The sequence below is a fragment of the Choloepus didactylus genome, chromosome 9, assembly GCF_015220235.1.
Source record: "Choloepus didactylus isolate mChoDid1 chromosome 9, mChoDid1.pri, whole genome shotgun sequence".
In the NCBI taxonomy this organism is placed as follows: Eukaryota; Metazoa; Chordata; class Mammalia; order Pilosa; family Megalonychidae; genus Choloepus; species Choloepus didactylus.
Window position 1 is genome coordinate 42,234,461 of NC_051315.1, and position 21,504 is coordinate 42,255,964.

The following is a 21,504-nucleotide window of genomic DNA, read 5'->3' on the forward strand; positions in this document are numbered from 1 at the left end:
AAAGTAAAAACATTTTGTCATTGAGAAGAAAACATTTCAGGCTTTGTCACCAGTAGGGCAATTATTTAATACTGATATTTATAGTGTTTCTTCCATATATATTAACATTTTCCTCTCTGGTAAGTACTGCAGTAAAATAACAATTTGAAGTTTTAATAGTTGTTATAAAATGAATATTTGGTTTTACTGAAGTGATAATTTGAATGAAGCAATGCCATTTTGCTTTTTGAAAACCAGCAAATTTGATAAATTTCACAACATGAAAAATGGCCTTTTTAAGTTTTAACTATAAAGCACATATTTAAAAAAAATTTTATTGTAAAAATTTACTGTATTTCATAAGTAAAAGTAGAAATAATTTATTTTCTTATTTGATCAAGGAAACTGCAAGTAAAATATTGACTTGTCTCACTAAAAGTCAACTAATTAGTGTATTCTTTAAGAACATTCCAGACTTTCTCTTTTTTTTCTTCTTCATATAGTATTGGTAACCATTTCTTTCTCCTATCTCAGAATCTCTTTTAGTTTGAGAACCTAATAAGAATAATAGTAATATAAGTAACATCATATTATAATATATTGAGGATTTGTGTTGAATATTACACACTGTGCTAAACATTTTGTAGGCATTGTTATTTTGATCTTCTTAGAACCCATTGAAGTTGGTACTATTCTTAGCCCCCTTTGCTTATAAAAAAAAAAAAAAGGCTTATTGAGGTCAAAGAAATGGTCTAGGTAGATAGTGCTAGTAAACTGAAAGAGTTTCCAACTCAGGCTGACACCCAAAGTTATGTCAAAAAGTTAATTATGAAGCTCATTCTAAGACCTTGTTTCATTTCTTCAATGCATCCTTAAATACATATAGTGGCTTGGAGTTACATAACCCAGAGAAACATTTTCTGAATCTTAATATTTTTCTGTGGGTGTGAAACTATTGTAAATAGGAGCTTTGGATGAGGTTCCATCAGTTAAGGTGTGGCCTAACTGAATCAGGATGGGACATAATCCTATTACTGGAGGCCTTATAGAGGAGGCCACAGGAGGAGAAGCCAGGGGAAGCAGCCCAGAAGTCAGACCTCAATGGAACCCAGAAGAGAAGGGAAAACACATGGCCTTGTGCTTTGCCATGAAAAGGAAAAAGCCAAGGAACCTCAAAGATTGCCAGCCAGCCAGAAGATACTGACCCAGGGAGGAAGCAAGCCTTCCTGAAACTGTAAGCCAGTAAATTCCTGTTGTTAAGCCAACCTATTTTATGGTATTTGTTTTAGCAGCTAGAAAACTAAGACAGTGCACATATTACAGAAGCATGAATTATTGTTTTTTGAGAATATGTCTAGATGTTTGAAAGTTGTCAGCTTAGTCTACCTACCATTGTCAGAACTGGTCTGAGACCCAAATGAATGCTTTCTATTCTGGTTTTGTCTGGGGTTATTAAGGATTATTCTTTCCCACTATTGATGTGGAACATTAAACCAGCAGTTCTAAAACTTTACAGTCTGATAAACTATGGAAGAACCCAAGGGTTATTTAATAATGTAGATTATAACTAAATATATTTACTGTATTAGAAATTAAAACTGAGAAAAGTATAAAATATATATTTATTGATTCAATTCAACATAGCAATAATAAACACTATATGTTAAATAGAATATTTTATGAAAAATAACTGTATTTTACAAATTTTTAAAATGACAAACACTACTATTAAATCTCCTTAATGTGTGTATTATTAGAAAACTGCTGAAGTCTCATATCTTCTAAATTCGGTCTGTTGAAAAATGTTGCTTTGGTTTTGGTATATGAAGAATATTGGATCTTACACAGATACATAGTTGGAAAAGCAAGGAGTACTTTACTAGCTTTTACAGATAACTAGATATTTTTATTTGATATTATGTCAAAACTCAGCAAGGAGTAGTTTCTTAAGTATTACCTACACCGTAGAATCTGAAACCGTATCAATGTAATTTTTATACTTGTCTGTATCAAACACCTCTTGACTAGCTTGCAGTTTTTAGTTGAACTTTTAATCAAGCAAAATTTTATAATATATGTGCCAGTTTGAATGTATTATGTCCCCCCAAATGCCATTATCTTTGATGTAATCTTGTGTGGGTAGACCTATCAGTGTTAATTAGATTGTAATTCTTTGAGTGTTTCCATGGAGATGCACCCCACCCAACTGTGGGTGATGACTCTGATTGTTAATTTCCATGGAAGTGTTGGCCCGCCCATTCAGGGTTGGTCTGAATTAAATTTTCTGGAGCACTATATAAGATCAGACAGAAGGAGCAAGCTGCTACAGCCAAGAGGGGCACTTTGAAGAAAGCACAGGAGCTGCAGATGAGAGACAGTTTGAAGATGGCCATTGAAAGCAGACTCTTGCTCTGGAGAAGCTGAGAGAGGACAAATATCCCAAGTGCAACTAAGAGTAATATTTTTGAGGAACTGCAGCCTAGAGAGGAATGTCCTGGGAGAAAGCCATTTTGAAACCAGAACTTTGGAGCAGATGCCAGCCACATGCCTTCCCAGCTAACAGAGGTTTTCCGGATACCATTGGCCATCCTCCAGTGAAGGTACCCATCGCTGATATGTTACCCTGGACATTTTATGGCCTTAAGATTGTAACTGTATAACCAAATAAGCCCCCTTTTATAAAAGCCAATCCATCTCTGGTGTTTTGTATTCTGGCAGCATTAGCAAACTAGAACAGATTTTGGCACCAAGAGTGGGGTGCTTTTGCTGCTGAGTTTGCAAATACCAAACATGTTGGAGTGGCTTTTTAAATGGATAAGGGGAAGATTCTGGAAGAATTGTGAGGAGCTTGATAGAAAAGGCCTAAACTGCTTTGAAGAGACTGTGGAAATATGGACTCTTAAGAAACTTCTGATGAGGCTTTGAATAGAAATGATGAATGTGTTGTTGCAAACTGGAAGAGAGGCAATCCTTATTTTAAAGTGGCAGAGAATTTGGCAAAATTGAGTCCTGGTGTCAGATGGAAGGAAGAATTTGAAAGTGACAACCTGGAATACTTAGCTGAGGAGATCTGCATACTATGTGTGGAGCATGTACCCTGGCTTCTCCTTGCTGCTTATAGTAAAATGTGAGAGGACAGAGAGAAGCTGAAACATAAACTCGTGGTTTCAAAGAGACCAGAAATTGATGGCGTGAAAAACTCTGGGCTTCCAGGCGGTGAAACCCCAGAAGCTATAGCCCAACGTGAGAATGAAACCAAACATGGAACCCAGCTGCCATTTCAGAACAAGCCAAGATTGGAGAAGGAGTTAAGCAGAAAGGATTTGTGGAAAGTCCTATTTTCTGATGGCTTTGACCCCTGTGTGCTTCATGCAAAGCCAACAGAATTTTTGCGAGATCTTTATAGACAGAGATGCTGCTGGTCTGGACTAGAGGAGACAGACAAGGAACAAATTGAGGGAAAAATTTCTTCAAAGACAGAGCCATGGAGGTTGAGGTCTGAAGTCAAGAAGTCTTGAGCTGGGAGTAGAGCAACCCACACACATGGGAAGGGTGAGTTTGCCCTGGAAGTCGAGAGCGGGACTTCCGCCTCGATGCTCAGGACATGGTCTGTCACCCCAAGCCCCAAAGAGGATGGAGCACATTCCCGGGGAATTGGGGAGAGCCTGGCTGCCACCATGCTGTTCTGAAGGGGTTGAGCGTGTGCCCTGGAGATGGAAGGGAATCCGGGAGCTGCCCCGATGTTTGAGGAGGGTGGGGCCGAGAAGGTGGTCTCCCCAATGTGTGGATATGTTGGAGCACTCACCCAAACGTTTGAAGAGGAAAGGGCTGCCGCAAAGGCCCTTAGGATGGGTTAGATTCCTGCTCTCTCAAGCCCCAAGGATGCCATGCCATTCTGTAAATGGCTCTCCGACTTTGAAATCTAATGGTTTGTCCTGTGGGTTTTAGGAACTGTTTTGGTCCTGTTAACTCTGTTTTCCTTACGGTAATGGGAATGTTTATCCTATGAATGTCCCTCCTTTGTATATTGGAAGCACATAACTTATTCTAAGTTCACACATCCACAGCTAAAGGAAAGTTATGCCTTAGGACTGACCATGCCTGTAATTGATTTTGATGGGATCTTCTACTTAACTATTATTACTGAAATGATTTAAGTTTCTGTGATATTGTTGTGGGATGAATGTATTTTGTATATGGAAAGATAATGTAATTTTGGAGTTCAGGGGGAAGAATGTGCCAGTTTGAATGTATTATGTCCCCTCAAACACCATTATCTTTGGTGTAATCTTGTGTGGGCAGACCTATCAGTGTTAATTAGATTGTAATTCTTTGCATGTTTCCATGGAGATGCGCCCCACCCAACTGTGGGTGATGACTCTGATTGGTTAATTTCCATGGAGGTGTTGGCCTGCCCATTCAGGGTGGGTCTGAATTAAATTACTGGAGCACTGTATAAGATCAGACAGAAGGAGCAAGCTGATACAGCAAAGAGGGATACTTTGAAGAAAGCACAGGAGCTGCAGGTGAGAGACAGTTTGAAGACAGCTGCTGAAAGCAGACTCTTGCTCCGGAGAAGCTGAGAGAGGACAAATATCCCAAGTGCAACTAAGAGTGATATTTTTGAGGAACTGCAGCCTAGAGAGGAATGTCCTGGGAGAAAGCCATTTTGAAACCAGAACTTTGGAGCAGATGCCAGCCACATGACTTCGCAGCTGACAGAGGTTTTCCGGACACCATTGGCCATTCTCCAGTAAAGGTAACCAATTGCTGATATGTTGCCCTGGACACTTTATGGCCTTAAGATTGTAACTTTGTAACCAAATAAGCCCCCTTTTATAAAATCCAATCCATCTCTGGTGTTTTGCATTCTGGCAGCATTAGCAAACTAGAACAATGTAATTCATTGATCATTTGGAAAATAATGGATCACTGATTTATGCCAATCTTCCAAATTTGACACATTTCATGTCACCCAATTTGACACGTTAAATATCAGAAGATCACATAGGTTAATATTACCACCAATCTCATCAGAGAAGGCTTTATGTACTGGAAAACTTCCAAGCTTTTGGTGGATAATAAAGTGTTCCAAAATTCTAATTTTTCCTTGAAAGCTTGGATTTTTATCATTGGCAAAAAAACTGTTGTCACTTGTTTTCCTTAAAGTGATAGAATCATTTCAAGAAAATGCCAAATTCCTGATTCTGAAACAATAGTTTTTCTTTCAGTCATTTATTTACTAATGATGGTTCTCTGTGAGAAAAAGCAGCTAGTTTAGTTTGCAACTCAAACAATCTCACAAGTGCTTTTTCTCTATACAACCATCTTATTTAGGTATGTAGCATACCTAAGTGCTTTAGGCACACTTTCCATTTCATCACATGTTTAAATCTATAAAAAAATGATATTTGTTATTGTTGTTGGAAGTGTGTGGTGGTGAAGAATATAATGATCACTATTACAGTTGTTGCCAGTGCCTTGATTCATGCTTGAGGGCCAGCAGTTTGCCCAGCATTGCTTTTGCACCATCGCACAAATGTCAACCCAGAGGCAATGCAATTAACATCTTAGTTTTGTTATGAAATTATGCAGAGAAATACTGCAACAATCCATCCACATTCCTTTAATTGGTTCTTGTTGAAATTAAGACTATATGTAGGTGGGATGAGGTTGCAAAATTGTTTTATCACAGACTAAAGAAATTTATGGATTAGACCCATAACCTTGACACTATGAATGCACAAATGGACTAATTTAGAAAAATGGGTTACATTACTGTTTGTCTTCAAACTAAACTCAACCATATAAGAAGTTAGATATCAAGGAAGTGTTTCAGTAGCTCTTCAACATTTATATTTGATAACAATGTATTGGGAAAATGTCTTTCTCATTAGCCACCATCATCAGCCTAAGTAGAAGCATGATAAAATAATAGGAGCAAAGGAGACTTAGTATGTTACAAAAATGAAGTTCCAGCAAAATAGTCTTGCAATATTTATACTTTTATACATCTTAAAAAAGGAACCTGAATCAATAAGTTTATTGCACCACAAAACACTGTCATGGTTGTATAAGGAAGAGTGAATTCTGGATTACCAGTCCATGCTGCTTGACCAAGGCATAATAAAACTCATGACCCAGCAAATATGATTTTAAATTATTCACACAATTTTCTCATTGTTTTAAATATAATTTCAGTAACTTTCCTTGTTTAGTCATTCTCCAGAAACTTCTTGGAAGGAAATAGAATAGATGAGTGAATAAGTAAGGAAGAGATAGAAAACATTTTCTAAATATATTTGAAATTCCCCAATAGAATCAACTTTGAGAGCACTGAGCCCGAGCAACCATACCAGTGTTCATCTGGTTGTGCTTTTGAGCATTTCCCTTGTCTTAGTTTGCTGTCCTGCCACAACAAAGTATAGCAACTGTTTGGCTTAAAACAACAAATTTTTGTCTCACGGTCCTGGGGGCTAGAAGTCTGAAATTAAGGTATCAGAGGGCCATGCTCCCTCAGAAGTCTGTAGGAAAAAATCTGTGCTATGCCTCTCTCCTAGGCATCGTGGCCTAAGCATTCCTTGGCTTGGCATAACTCAATCTCTACCTCCATGGCTACATAGACATCTTCTCTTTCTTGGTGTGTTTCTCCTCGCCTCTACTTACAAGGGCACTAGTCATTTTGCATTAAGACCCACCCAATCAAGTATGACCTTATTTTCACTTGTCTAATTCCATCTAATTACCCTATTTCCAAATAAGGTCACATTCTGTGTTACTGGGGAGTAGGACTTTGACATATGTTTTGGGGAAATACAGTTTAACCCATAACATCTCTATTTTGCATATATAGGTTTGGGCTAATCAGTCCAATTACACATTTATAAACATATAAGCTTAGGTAACCTATTACACATAATTACTACATTGAATACCCACTGATCATACTATATGTTCTAGGAACTCTAGTAGGATAGAGGACTATGAGTTCAGAACTGGGTGGATACCTGAACAACCACCTGAGATCACACTTAGAAATTTAAAACTGAGGATGACAGAAAGAAGTGTAACTATTTGCTGTATATAATTAAAAGTGACATTTGGTTTATATCACAAGTAAAATTAAAATAAAAATATTTTCTGTTCCAAAGGGGTTTGTATTAGGACGTTTTTGTCTGTAAGTGACAGAAACTCAACTCATACTAGTTTGTCAAAAAGGGGTTAGTAATGTAGATTGTTCTTCTTGATTAGTGTTGATGGTTTTTCACATAATAGATAATCAAAGAAAAGAGTAGTGATGCAGCTGGGAATAAAGCATCATTCTCTATGTCTCTTGTTACTGTTTTTCTCTCTGCATTAACTTCATTCTCTCTCACTGTAGTATAACTTTCCCCAAATGATGGAAAGATAGCCTCCCAAATTTTCATCTTTTAATAATTTGACTCCCTTGGACAGATGTCTGAAAATCATAGGGAAGGAACTCATTTGCCACCTTTGGTCAGTTGAACATTCTGCACCAGACATAATAATGACTAAGAGCTTAAAATCATGGCAGTCCCCCCCAGGCTACCCGGATGGGACATGGCCTGCTGACAGTCCCCTAGTAAAGACCAGTTATTGTTGGAAGAAGGGAGTGGCAACTAGGCAGACAAAATAAAGGTAAGTACTGCAGAGATCCATTGTTGTAAGATTTTTTAAAATTAGGTTTCTTTAAAAATATTATAAATTTTAGTTTTAAAATGTATCCATGTTGAATAAAAATAAAAATCCATTACTAGGCAGGCTGCCAAATGGGGAAAAGAAAACACAAAAAATGTTATGTTTGTGAGCTTCGCCAAAGCTTTGCATGTAAATTAATTAATAGTTATTAATGTTAAAGCAGAAAAAAGATAAGCACATTAATTTCCAAACAGCAAAGAATATTTAATAAATAACAGACAATTTACAAATTGAACTTCTGAATATTTCATTTGTACTTGCACATGACAAATGGAGTAAGGTATGACTTCTATTTAATTTGATACAGGAAACAAAAGTCATCATAGGGCAAAAAGTAAATGTTATTTCATTTTTAAAATACAAAGACTATCTAATACTTGAGATGTGGCCTTTCACTTTTCTAGACACTTGACCTAAATAAAAAAATATTTATCCCTGGTTCTAATACTAACTGTAATAGCCTTGAATCAATTATTTAAACACTCTAAGCCTCAGTTTCTTAATCTAATAAACAGATTTAGTAATTCCATCTCATAAAAAGTTTAGAATGAGGAGATGTACGGGAAGCATTTAGAACTGAGCAATTAAATTACTTTTATTTTTATAATTATTCTTTCCAACCTTTCAGGTAATAGTATAAATGGAGAGCATGGAAACTTTCTTAATCACAAATAGGACATTTAAAACTAAAATACTGGATAAAAATTAAAAGTTAATTCATAAAAAATAGTTTGAGCTGAAAAGGTAAACTTAAGAGTGCTATCAGTTTCCACCTCAAGTAATATTATACCCTAGCCACATATTCTTACTAAGGTATCTGTGGGTGGGTGGAGGAGAGGTGGTTAGTGAGTCACAGTCTGTCCAGTCAACATCAGTAAAAATATTCTCACCTCATAAGAAACTCCAAAATAGAAGAAGATTTACATTTTTATGTCTATAACAGTGCTACTGGATTTTTTATCATTAGCTTTAATATGTAAAATGCAAGTGGTTATCAAAACCATAAAAAGGCATTAAAATAAAACATTTTTAAAGCTGAATTGTCAGATTGTAAAAGACACCTTATTTAGTATCCTTCTTGTGTGTGTTTCTTTTCAGTGTCTTGTCCTCAGTGAAATTCCCTTAAGTACTCCTTAGAGGCAGCCTTGCTCGCAGCAGGGTCCATGATGTGAAAAGACTGTAACTCTATTTTCTGATTTAATAGTGCAGGGTTATTCAAGCATGAAATTACCTTCTTCATGTAGAGCAATCCCCTTTGCCTGGCAAGTCAAAGCTCAAAAACTTGATGTCTGCTGTGATTACAGTTGTTGACCCAACCAATTCTTGCTAGAATCAGAGCTAAGCTTTTCTGTATGCCCCACTGAAGAAAATTTGTCTCTTCTAACAGCTGAAAGGTGAAAATCAGCATGTGGCTCTTCTTAGAATCTCAGCACTATGTTATTGGTATGTTGGGTTAAAAAGAATCAAATACGATTAAAGCATGGATGGAAAATATTTTATGTTTAAAAGTGACTAGAAAATGCTATCATGGGAGATAAAACAAGTTACTTTTAACAAAAATTCTACAAGGTTTAAAAAATTATGGAGGAGGCAACATCTAGCTCAGCTATGTCTATGACCATCTGCTATGCAGGATACAATCGGTTTGGTGTTTCCTCGTCAACTTAATCAAATGCTCTAAGTGCTGCTATTTCTCATCTAAGACTTCTGAGATCTGAAAATGGGAAGAATCTGCGGAGCTGTCCAATAGTCGCATGCTACTAATTATGTAATTTTATTTTTCTGGTAGTCACTTTAAAAATGTACAAAAATGTCATGCATACATTAAAACGTTGAGCATGTGATTCTTAGCAAGAAGATACAAGCACGCATGTGTTTTGCTTTAGTCAGGATGAAATTGCAGTTATCCCTGGCTCTTTTTGAGCAATGACAGTAAATAATTTTATTGAAAATAGCATGCAAAGAATTTAGAATTGTACAAGAATCATATGGGCATAAATATTATATGTATATATCCATGTGATTCACCCCAACTTCTCTCCTGCAATCTTATGTGGTATTGATATCTCTGTCTGCTTTGTTTTTCATTCTTAATAACTATAACCCATGGACTCAGACTGTGAGGCATCTGAGTTTGTTTCCTTCAGTCATGTCCTCAGATTTAGGGCAGTTCTCTTTGGGGGAAAGTAGGTAGCCTTCCTCAGAGCAGACCAGTCTGCTGTAAGCAATGCATTTATTCCTGAAGAAGCGTGGCTATGGCAAAATATCATTTGAGCCTTAGACATTTTTATTTCTCTACAAGTTTTCTTGGAGAACCTGATTTCCTCCAGATGCCTGGTCTTTGATGAATCATAGTCCTGATGAAAGCACACTACCCTGTCCCTAGAAGCTCTTCTGTAGTGCAGCACAGAATTCTCCTGTTCCAAGGAGATAATAATTAATGACATGTTTCCTCTTCTAATTTACTTCCATTTATTCCTTGAGAGTGAATGTCAGAAATTTGTTTCACTTTCTAAAATTTCAGGCAGTAGGTGGTCTTTGGAGCCAGACTTGCTGGGTCTCAACCCCAGCTACACCTGGTGCTACCTGAGCTGCTTTCAGCAAATTACTAAACCTCCCTGAGCCTCAGTTCCCTCCTGTGAAAAGGGAGTAATAATAGCCATCTACCTTGTAGTATCAACCTGCGGATTGTTGAATTGAGAGTTAGATGTGTTAATTCATGCAAAGCACATTGAATAAGCAACCAATATATATATGTTAGTATTATGATTGTAGAATATATCTTCTTACAGTAGTGACTCTAGACAGCACATCAGAATCCCCCAAAGGAAGTTTTAGGAATCTGGATACCTGAGCCCCAACCTAGACTTTCTAATTTAGAATCCTGACTGGTAAGCCCAAACATTTGTTCATTTAAGAAAGGTCCACAAGTATGCAGCCAAGTTTGAGAATACAAGAAGTCATTATCAGTCTAATTTTCCAGTTTTGAACAGTTAAAAACTAATCTACATAGTAACAGTAGCCAAGATAGACCACGATATGTCAGTATTTACCTGGAGATCTAAACTCAGAGACTGAGACTATTTTTTCCATGCTGTATACTGTCCCGGCCCGCGGGACGATCAACGGAGGCTCCAAGTCCTGCGAAGGAAGAATGGTATGGGACAAGAGACAGGAGGAATGACAGCAAGACAGGTTTCTGATCAAGCTGCAAAATTTTATTGAAAAGGCAGGGTATATATGCCCTGGAGGGAGAGGGGGTGGCTAATAGGGACGGGTGGCGATCTAGGATTGGCTGCTGCTGTTGCTAGGGTGGAAGGCAGATTTAAGGTTAGCTTTTGGCGCGAACTAGCTACTGCTTAGGCGGGAACTACTGTTACTTCCTTGAAGAAGGCTAATTATAGCTTAGGCTGTTCTTGCATCAGCCCTGGCGGCCATGTTGCATGTTACCGGTATTGCTGAAGGTGAATATTATATATGCTACCTTAATTGTCCCCAACAGTATACATGTAATGAAAAAATGGAGTTGGAAAATGAATGCGAGGGCTCAAGGTTTAGCTGTGAGAATATAATGGAGACAGAGAGAAAAGAGGAATTCTGTTAAGCCTTAGACTGAGCAGTCATTTCCTGGGGGATTTTTGAACTCTTGTATCTACATCTCAGTGTCTTCATGTCTTAGTTTCCCCCAGGATCAAGATTTCACCTGCTCTTTCCAGAGCACAGCTGCAGTCTTCTCAGGATAAACATCTTGGTTGCTCCCCATTATTATTATTAGCTAATATTTATTAAATGTCCTCTGAGAGTCAATCACTGTTATGGACTATACATGTATTATGAACTAGGAACTATTAATGTCACTGCTTTACCTATAAGCCACCCGTGGACAGAAAGATTAAGCAACTGCCTCAAAGTCACACAAGATATAAATAATATAGCCTGGATTTTAAGGATTTTAGCTTAAGCATCTGATTCCAGAGCCACATTCTTAACCACTGCTCTGAGCTACTGCCTCCCTCAACTGCAGTTCTTCAGTCTGATCCTCTTGAGAATTAATACATCCTCTTACAGGAAGCTACATCTGGGAAACAGAAATATTCTTACCCTGGGCATTTCTTTCTCTCTCCTGACTTGTTCTCAGCCACTGGTCTTGGCCAGCATTGTATCTTCCTAGCTGAAATTGCTGTTCTTAGTATTACAAGACCTGTTTTCCATTTTGCTCTAAAAACTTAGCATGGGAGAAATGCAGTCGTTTCTCCTCTAGGGCTCTTTGCTTTAGACATGATTAAATAATCCATATCAATAAATGTACTCAGCCACATGAAATAGAGAGTTCCTGAAATAGCGTAATTCTCATAAGTTGTAAAGCTGCTGCTCACTTCAAATTATTTAGAGAAAATACTTCCCCTTACACTGAAATTTAATCGTATCATCCTGGCCTTCTCTGCCTTTAGCACTGCTTTGGTCTGACAAAGATTTCCCTGTCCACACTATCTTTGCTTAGTGTTCAAGACCTTCCACACAAGCAGGGGAAATAGCTTGTACCTTCTTCTTAGTGGAATTAAACATAAGCCTCCTCAAATTTGGAAAAATCCCAGCTATGAGGCTTAAATGAATTACTGTCTCAATTTTTAAGCCAGTGGATGGTTGTGTGTAACCACCCAAACCTGCACAGCCAAGCACTGGGGGACTGGGCAGCCTCCATCGTGCTGCCCCCACCCCCACCTCCATGGTAACAGAACTCGGACTCCACTTTGAAGAACTGTCCCTCTCCTATCCATAAACAAGCAGTAAGGGTAATATTGACCCAACTGGGAGAGAAGCTGAATCTGTGAAGTTCATTCTCCTGCTCGTGAGCCTGTGAGTCGGTTTAGAACAACATGACATCACAAATATTTGCTAATGTCTTCTGAGCAAGAAGCTTCCTCTTTCCTCTGAGAGCTGTGGGGAAATATTGTCTCTTCTTTTGGACATCAGGATATAAGATTGTAAAGCCTGGAACTGGCCGCTATTTCTGATATAAAGCATAAACGGTCTACGAAAGGATTTGATACTCAGAAAAAAGTCTCTGATGATATTGTGAGAATTCGTATTGAACCAGATGTGAAGGGAGAAAACTCTGAACTTTTCAATTGCTTTTTATGCTTAATGCTATGTTGTCTGGAATTTTGACACACAACAGAAAAGAATTCTAAATGATACTTAAAGAGAGAAAAAAGAAGGGTGTATGCTTGAAATGTAAACCTTTACAGCAATTCTTCTATTTGTTTATATATTTTTCATTCCAAAGACAGAGAAGTGAAGTCCTTAGCAAATCATAATCAGAAGTAACCCAAATACAAAAATAAAAAGCAAACTATAATAAAATTCATTTCCTGTTTAAAGGCTTTGACTCAATCAACAAAATGATCAATGCGTCTTTAAAAACATTGATGATGCTAATGTGAAGTTAGTCTTTGTTATGATTTATATGTTTATTTTTAATTATATTTATGAACTTTGTGATAATTACAAAAAAAATGTTTAAATATTCACATTGTAATTATAGATTCAGAATTTCAAAATAAAAGTCTTTGCCTTTTTGATGCTGTTTGTATTCAGATTTCAAAGAATTATGTTCTCTGAAAATCATTATTCGATGACCCTTCTGCTTAATACTCTTTGCAGCATCCTTGCTAAGTCGTTATTCAGCCTATATTTAAGCTCCATAAGTTCCAATTTTGATTGATTCTAACTGTAATTACATTTCCTACTATCAAGATAAGAAGTATTCCATTGCTATCCTGTACCCTGGGCATCATATAGAAATTCTATTTAAACATGAAAGCTTTTTAAAAATTTAAAGGTATTTGTCATAAGTTTCTCCTTACAACCTCCAACCATCTCCTTCAGGATAAACCCCCTCAACATTCTCAAGTCAATTGATTATTTTTTCACTATGTTATAAATATAACAAACTGTGTTCCCCTCAAGGGAATAATTTAGTATTTATTATTAAAAGAATAGTATACCTATTACAGTATTTCTCTGAAAATTTGAATGCAAAAGAAAGGGGATGTGCTTTTAATCTAAGAAGTAGAATAAAATACACCACAAATAATTGTTTAAGGTTTCATATTATTTGAAATAGAATCCAATTTTGATTTTAGAGGATCATGCATTCTTTGTCATCAAAACATATACAGAATGAGTGCATTAAGCTTAAGCTAAACTTAGTAACTTTTCGTTCTTTAATACTTTATCAAATATCAATTGTTTCATTAATTTAATTTCTTTTTTTATGCTATATACTTCCAAGAGAAGATAGTTTCTGTGAGAGTTTACATTTGTTTAACAGTACAAGCTAAACAAGATATGTCTGGGTGGAGTAATTTTTGCTTATGCATGTATTTGATTTTTTATTACTGCAAAAATAATCAGTCATATAATTTTCTCGTAAAATGTGAGTGGGGATGTAAAACTGGAGATTGTAATAATATTAGAGTGCAGGGACTCTGCAAATGTTTAATATCTAATTTTGGAATGTTTCTGTTTTGGATACCAGAGACAGAATTTTCTAAGACTTATTAATCAAGGTCTGGATTTAAAGCGTAATAAATAATTCAGATATGCATTTTGTCCTTGATCTTATAATTACATAGCAAGAATCTCAGAGATTCAAATAGTGGCCATATTACCCTTGGACTGCTTAGAAATAATATCTTCAAGATAAATAAAATTATTTCTGCTCGCAAGCCTTCTTTTGTGGGGTTGTGGGATAATTAACCCTTAAAGAAAGAAATTTTTAAGTATTAAAATTTCTACAAATTGTTATCTCTTTAAGTTTTTATTTTAATAACTGTAGGGATATGTTGGACAGTGAGCAATTAGATGTCCTTGCACATTGAAGTCAATTCCATAAGCATTATTATTTAATTTATACATGATGTATATTTTTGTCTTATTGTCTTTACTTCCAATCAAAAACTCTTCCTCTTTTTATCATAGGGTTGAGACGGTGATTAAGGAAAGATCTCACCAAAGATACGAATGTGTGATCTGGTGAGGGTATGACAAGATGGAAGCAAGAAATGTCAGTCCATTACTTTTAAATGCATTTTGCCTGGAGACTGTGCTATAAATTTTGGCTACTTTATATGATGATGCTTTCATCTTTTTAGCTACATGGTGAGCTAAAGAAGCTTCAGAGCTAGTCTAGAAAATCTAACATTCTATGTAACTTTTTACTGAGAAAATGCAGTCCAATTTTACAACTAAATGTACTTTAAGAATGACTTTTTGAATTACTTTCAGTTCCTATATTTGAAGTGTGTGTGTGTGTGTGTGTGTGTGTGGTCAGACTGGGAAGTCTGTGTAAAATAAGTTTAGCTGCCTAACTCAAGGAATCATGGCTAGCCTACAAAGTGTTGTCACAGGTATTAACAATGTAATTTGAATTCACAGTGATGAAATTATACTGTCGGTATTTAATAAAGACAATAGAAAGTCTTGCATGAATGTACATTGATGGTAGTGTGGGAGAATAGTTCTCTCTAGGTACACTTTGAAATCCTGGCATGTCATAGAAGCTCTGTTTGATTTGCTGCTACTGCTTCCTTGACAGAAATTTAATTTAGGGAGGAAGCTCTGAGACCAATGCATCTGTTCCTTCCTTTGTGAAGCACAGCATTGCAGCCTGTTGGATGGCTATTAGCAGTCATGAGAAGACCTCATTAGTGATGGCCCACATGCGTCTCAGAGCCCTCTAACTTTGTTTAGAGTGCCGTGGGATGAGGCCCTTAGATAACTATTCCAAATGGGCTTAGAAATTTTGCAAACTTACACAGACAATCAAAAGTGTAGATCATAAAATGTTGTTCTTTAGACTGTTGTTGTTGTTCTTGTTTTAAAGCATCCTTGTTATCTGCTGCTTTCACTGGCTTCCTTTATTTTCGTTTGTATTCTGATAATATAAGAATCAATTCTAAATATTTTTTTGCCAAAGTCATGTTTATTTGAGAATTCTTTGCTTTTCCCTTATTGAACTGGCATCTAGTTAACAGATAAGTCCAAAAAGATTGTTTTGTGTCTGACATTGTTTCCATTCACCTAAGTTCTTGTTCGGTTAAAGTGACTTTCATTGGCATTTTTACTGGCATTTTACTGGTGCTGTCTGTGATTGGTCCTTTACATCTCAAAGACTCTGAAAGAGTCACCTAACTTTATTATTGCTGTTTACAATTTGTCTTGACAATACTATTTTCACAACTAAAATGCACTGATGAATGCAGCCTAGTTCTGACATAGATACTGCTTATATAGCTTACCTGAGATTTAATTCAATCCAAAATAATTCCACAAAACACCTTCTATGTGCCTGGCTGCCAGACAGGTTGCTCTCTTAACAGTGAAGACAGATAACAATATCACAGAAGACTATTTCAGGAATGTATAAGTTGTTAGTGGGACATGTATAGTGGAGAAGTTAAAAACTTTGCCTTTCATGGGAAAGGGCTGGATCAAGGGCATAAGGTAAACTCCAGTAAGGTAAAATTTGCACCAGACTTTGAAGGATATTACTTATCCTTATCTGCTTACTACATGTACCCTGCTTAAAGGTCTGTTCTTCAGGGAATGCTATTTACCTTACTCTCCTTGAGAACACAGCTCTACATTTTGGATTAGGATAAACATGAATGAAGGTGACTTTTTTTTTTTTTTTTCCTACACAGACATTTCAAATGAGCTCTTTACAGATTAGGGGTTTATGGCTCTCAGAGTCCTTTTTCCCTTCAACTATGGTCCATGGAGCTCAGGGTAATTTAGTACCACTTAAAAAAATGATAGATTATTAGTCTGAAGGAAATTTAGATTTCACTGACTACCTCATAACCAATATCAAAGTCTAAACCTTCCCTACCAAGATATTTTAAACTGAACTATTGCCTAATGTCTTCATGGTTCTATCCATCTTTCACCGTCTTGACATTCTATTAAAAAATTAGGATATCCATTTCTGTTTTAGGTCCAATCTCTTTTGATATTCCAAATAGACTAAGGACCTATTCCTCAGCATGGCAGGACACATGTCAATAATCCCAATTTACCGTGTACCATCATCAGTGGTTTCAAACAAACTGTGTGTCAGATTCACCCTGGGGGAATTAATAAAAATACTGAATCCTGAGCCTAACATTGGATATTTGCTACACTAAATCTCAGGTTGGTCTAGGGTGGAAAAATTTAAAAAGAATGTGCTATTCAGCAAATTCCACTTCAGGTAGTCTCTAAAACTGGGCCTGGAAGTCTTTGCCCTAGATTTTATATACCAACCAACTAGCAAAAACACATCTTTTTTTCTTTAACTTTTCAAACTTTGCTTTTGGTGGATGTAACTGGTGCCCAACCAAAAATATCCCCGAATTTAAAACTTATTGTAACCCAATTTTGGGTAGATACATAATAATGAGCTTCATTGTGAAGACTCACAACTAGTCACAGCTATTTCTGCCTTGAGCAGCCCTGACAGAAAATGATGAAAGAATAAATGGGAATGTTTTATGCTCCCCTTTATTCACTTCCAATTATGTTTTCATGTTAAAGAACAGGGTGATTAATAATTAATATTCCCCGAATAGGAAGCTCCAATTTATTGAGGTTAAAAGCCTTACTGTCAAGCTATCAGGCTTGGCACCCCCTGGTTGTAACAACTGTCATTTCTGTAAAGTGTCTCATGTCATGTTTTCTGTACTTTTTTTTTTTAATAGCAATTTCCCTTTCTTCACAAAACCTCCTCCTACTCTCATTAAGACTTTTCAAAGTTTTTCACACCAGAAATCTAGAGGGGCTCCCTGATTCCTGATTCTCAGAGCTCCCCTTCACAGGCTCCTCCTTTACTCTTACACACATCAGTAAATGAAACAGTTTCCACCCATTGCTTTGTAGAAAGCTGCAGGATCTTCATATTTCTCTTGCATTTATATCCCACCCTCAATTCCATCTCTCTGAAAGACTTGTTCACCTGGCTCCATAATGTATCCAGAATTGATTCACTTCTCTCCATCTCCTCAGTTGGTACCCTAGGACTAGTCACTGCCAAAAATTGTCTGTGCTTCCACTTGCAGTCCATTCTTCACGGAGTAGCAGGAGGGAACTGCATAAAGCTAAGTTGGATACTGTCATTACCCAGTAAAACTCTCCTATAGATTCTGATTGCATTTAAATAAAATGCAAAATCCTTACCTAATAGACCATCAGTAATACGGCTTCTGCCCACCTCTTTGGCCATACTCCTAGTATCACACTCTCACAAGCCCAATTTTATCCACTGGATAGCCCTTCTGTAATCTAACTAACTGTAGTGCCAGCATTCCATTCTCAATGCATTATTTATTTGATTGTTTCCATGGAATTTAAAAAATTATCCTTTTTTTGCATATTGATTTAATCCAAGTTTGTTCCATTAAAATATAAGGTTTCCATCCTGGAAGAGTGCTTTACACATTGTAGGCATACAATAAATATTTATTGATTCGATAAATTAATACAATATATTTCTGGGCATGATAACTGAATTTCTGAATTGACTTTCTTCTTTCCATTCCAAAAGCTCCTGAACTACAAAAAGGACTTTGGCATATTTCTCTTTTAAGACTTTCAATTACAATATTCTAACAATTCTCCTTTCCTAGTTTTGGTCTCAATGTAATTCATCTTTCACAGAGTTGCCAGAGTTAAATTTCTAAACCAGTAAGATGATTGTTTTTGTAGTGACCAATATCCACAAGATAATGAAAAGTCCAGAATAAAGATTAACAGCCTTTTATAGTTTAGTTTCCATCTTTGTTTCTAACTTCCTTTTCTACTCTTTCCCCTGTGTAGCCTATTCTCCAACCACATGAAAAGATGAGTATTCTCAAATATGCCATTTTATTTTGTGACCCATCTCTTTGCCCATGCTACTGCATTATTCCCTTGAAGGCCCACCTCATAGTATTAGTTCTCCCCTGTTCATGGCACTTAGTAGCTTGCACAAGTTTCTTTCTGGATAGTTTTTATGATACATGGTAATTATTTCTTTATATGGTATTTTATCCCCAGAGACTAACACAGTGATCAGCATATATTTCATACTTGCAAACTGAATAAGGAATGGGTAGGGTGGATGGGTGGATGGATGGATGGATGCATGGATGGATGAATAGATGGGCAGGAGATATCTTCCTAGTAATCCATAATCATCGTGTGTATTGGAACATTTCTAGTTTATCTGACTGTTCCCTTGACCCAGGACTTTAAACATGTTAAAAGCTTAATCATTACTTGTTAAATGAGTGGATAAAAAAGTTAGGTCTTTATTAAATGTGTGGCTAAAATAATGGTTTCCTAATCCCTTTGTCTAAAGAATTACGTTCCTCTTAAAAAAATTGTAATTGTCCTATATTCCAGAACCATGCTCTCCAATACAATAACAGCTAGTCACTCAAGGTTACTGAGCACTTATAATGTGTATGGTCTAAACAGAGATGTGCTTTGTTTACAGAGTGTAAAATGCATACTTAGACTTCATAGAAAAAGTAATATAAAGTATCTAATTAAAAATTTTAAATGGTTTACATATTCAAATAATAATAATTTGGATATACTGAGTAACATAAGGTATACTGAGTTACATAAAATATATAATTAAAATTAAATTTTACTTTTTTGTTTTTTACTTTTTTTAATGTGACAGCTAGAAATGTGAAATTACATATGTGACTTGCATTTTAATTCTATTTAACACCACCCCAGAGTTCTAGTTGTTGTATCTTTTCAACGTGGCTATTATTTAATAAAAACTGTCATTTATAACTTGCAAAATGCATATGTTAATGATTCTACTCTTTTTCCTGGGGGATGGGGACTTTTCTCATCTTTTTTTACAGGATAAAGTAGTTATATAATATGAGTGGCACACAGCTTTTCATTTTTGTCTCTAATTCATCAGTAACCCTCCCAAAGACATAACAATCTAGGACCCATTTTCCTTTTTTACTTCCACTGCCAATGTGATGGGGGCCATTTAACAGTTTCACATTGGGGAATGATATGATCATGTTCCCATTTTTTTAGTGTTGTTTTGAATGGTATATGAAAAATGCATTGGAATTAGGTGAATATGGTGGCAGGGAAACCATTTTGGAGGCTATTTTTCTAGTATTGCTGACGGACTTAGAAGGTGTAGCGAATATGGGAGAAGATGGATTCAAAATATAGTTAAGGAGTAGATTTGACAGAACTGGGGGTGGGGGCAATGGGCAGTGTTAGAAATAACTCCTAGGTTCTGGTTTAAATAACTTAATGGATGTAGGTATCATTTACAGAGATGCTGAAAATTACAAAAGTGACAGGTTTGATAATTCAGTTTTGAATATGCTAATTTTGAGATGCCTGTGAGTCATTTAAGTAGCTATATCAAGTTGATAGCCCAGAGGAGAGAATAGGACTTTATATAGAAATGTGTGAGTCACCAGCATATAAATAGTATGTAAAACCATGGCCCAAGTTGAGATTTCCCAAGGAAAAACTTTAAAAGCAGAAGTGAAGATGATACAGGGTTAGCCTTGAGGACATTTAGAGCATAGGTAGAGGAAGACAGTCCTGGAAAGTAAGATGAGAAGGAATCATTTCAGAGATAGCAAGATAACCCAAAGAGTGGGTGGATCAAGAAAGCCAGGAGAAAGGAGTGGTAACTTGTAAGATATCAACCAAGATGAACCCTATAAAGCATCTGTTGGAAAAAATGGGTATCATTGATGACACTGTCAGAAGGAGTTTTGGTAGGATATTAGGGTCAGAAGCCAGACTGAATTGGGTTTAAAAGAGAATGAAAAGTGAAGAAATAGAGATAAGTGTAGGCATCTGTTTAAGAGCATTTGCTCAGAAAAGGTATAGAACGTTTGAGGGTCAGTATTTTGGAAATACGTGATCAAGCAAGCATGTTAAATGTAGGTTTCTTTCCTTTTTCCTCCTTTTTTCTCTTCTTTTCTTTTTTTTTTAAAAAACAGGTAGTAGTCCCTAGAGCAAGTTTAAATGCCCAGAGAAATGATCCAGTACGCCTAAGGACTGAGGCAGTACTTAATATCACTTTCAGGATTTGGTTTGAAGAGGAGGAATGACCGTATTTGCTATAAAGATGAAGAAGTGTAGATTTGGGTGAAAAGGTGGTCGATTTTCTTTATATTGAGGTTGAGGTGATCAAAAGGCCTTGAGTTGTAAAGTAAATGTTGCAGACAGATTAGCAGAAGGTGGGGTTGTGGATATAAATTTATAAACACTTGTCATGAAGTCAGATGCAAATTAAGACAGATATCTGCAAAATACCAGACTAGAAAATAAAATATATATATATATAGGTGGGTATGGGGAATGGGAAGGAGAAGATGAGAACTCTGCTAAGTGGGAAAGAAAAAAGAAGAGTAGGCACAAGGCACATCTGGGAATTTGATTTAATGTGTAGATATCCCAGGAAGAAATAGTAGCTAAAACTTCGGCTAGGAATACCTTTCTGAAGGAAGGGGGTGGAAAATCATATTAGTAAAATTAAATAACCAGATATATGACATAAAAAAACTTTCATTTGTGTTTATTTTTTATTTACTTAAAACTATTTAACATGTCATAGTTTGTTAATAGTTATTTGAGAAGGGTCAGAGCATTACACACCTTCGGGTACATCTCTTCTTCCCATTTGTTCTGTTCTTCAGACTTTTTTTTTTCCTCTTTTCACTACACATATTTTTCTTTATTTTCCAATTCAGTTACAAGATTTTAAGTTCTGCCTGTCCA

General features: G+C 36.2%; 1 protein-coding gene across 3 annotated transcripts in view; it reads left to right on the forward strand.

Annotated features, from left to right (window-relative positions):
• Positions 1-21,504, forward strand: part of GALNT13 (polypeptide N-acetylgalactosaminyltransferase 13) — a 574,420-nt gene that overhangs the window by 308,870 nt on the left and 244,046 nt on the right. The window lies entirely within an intron of this gene.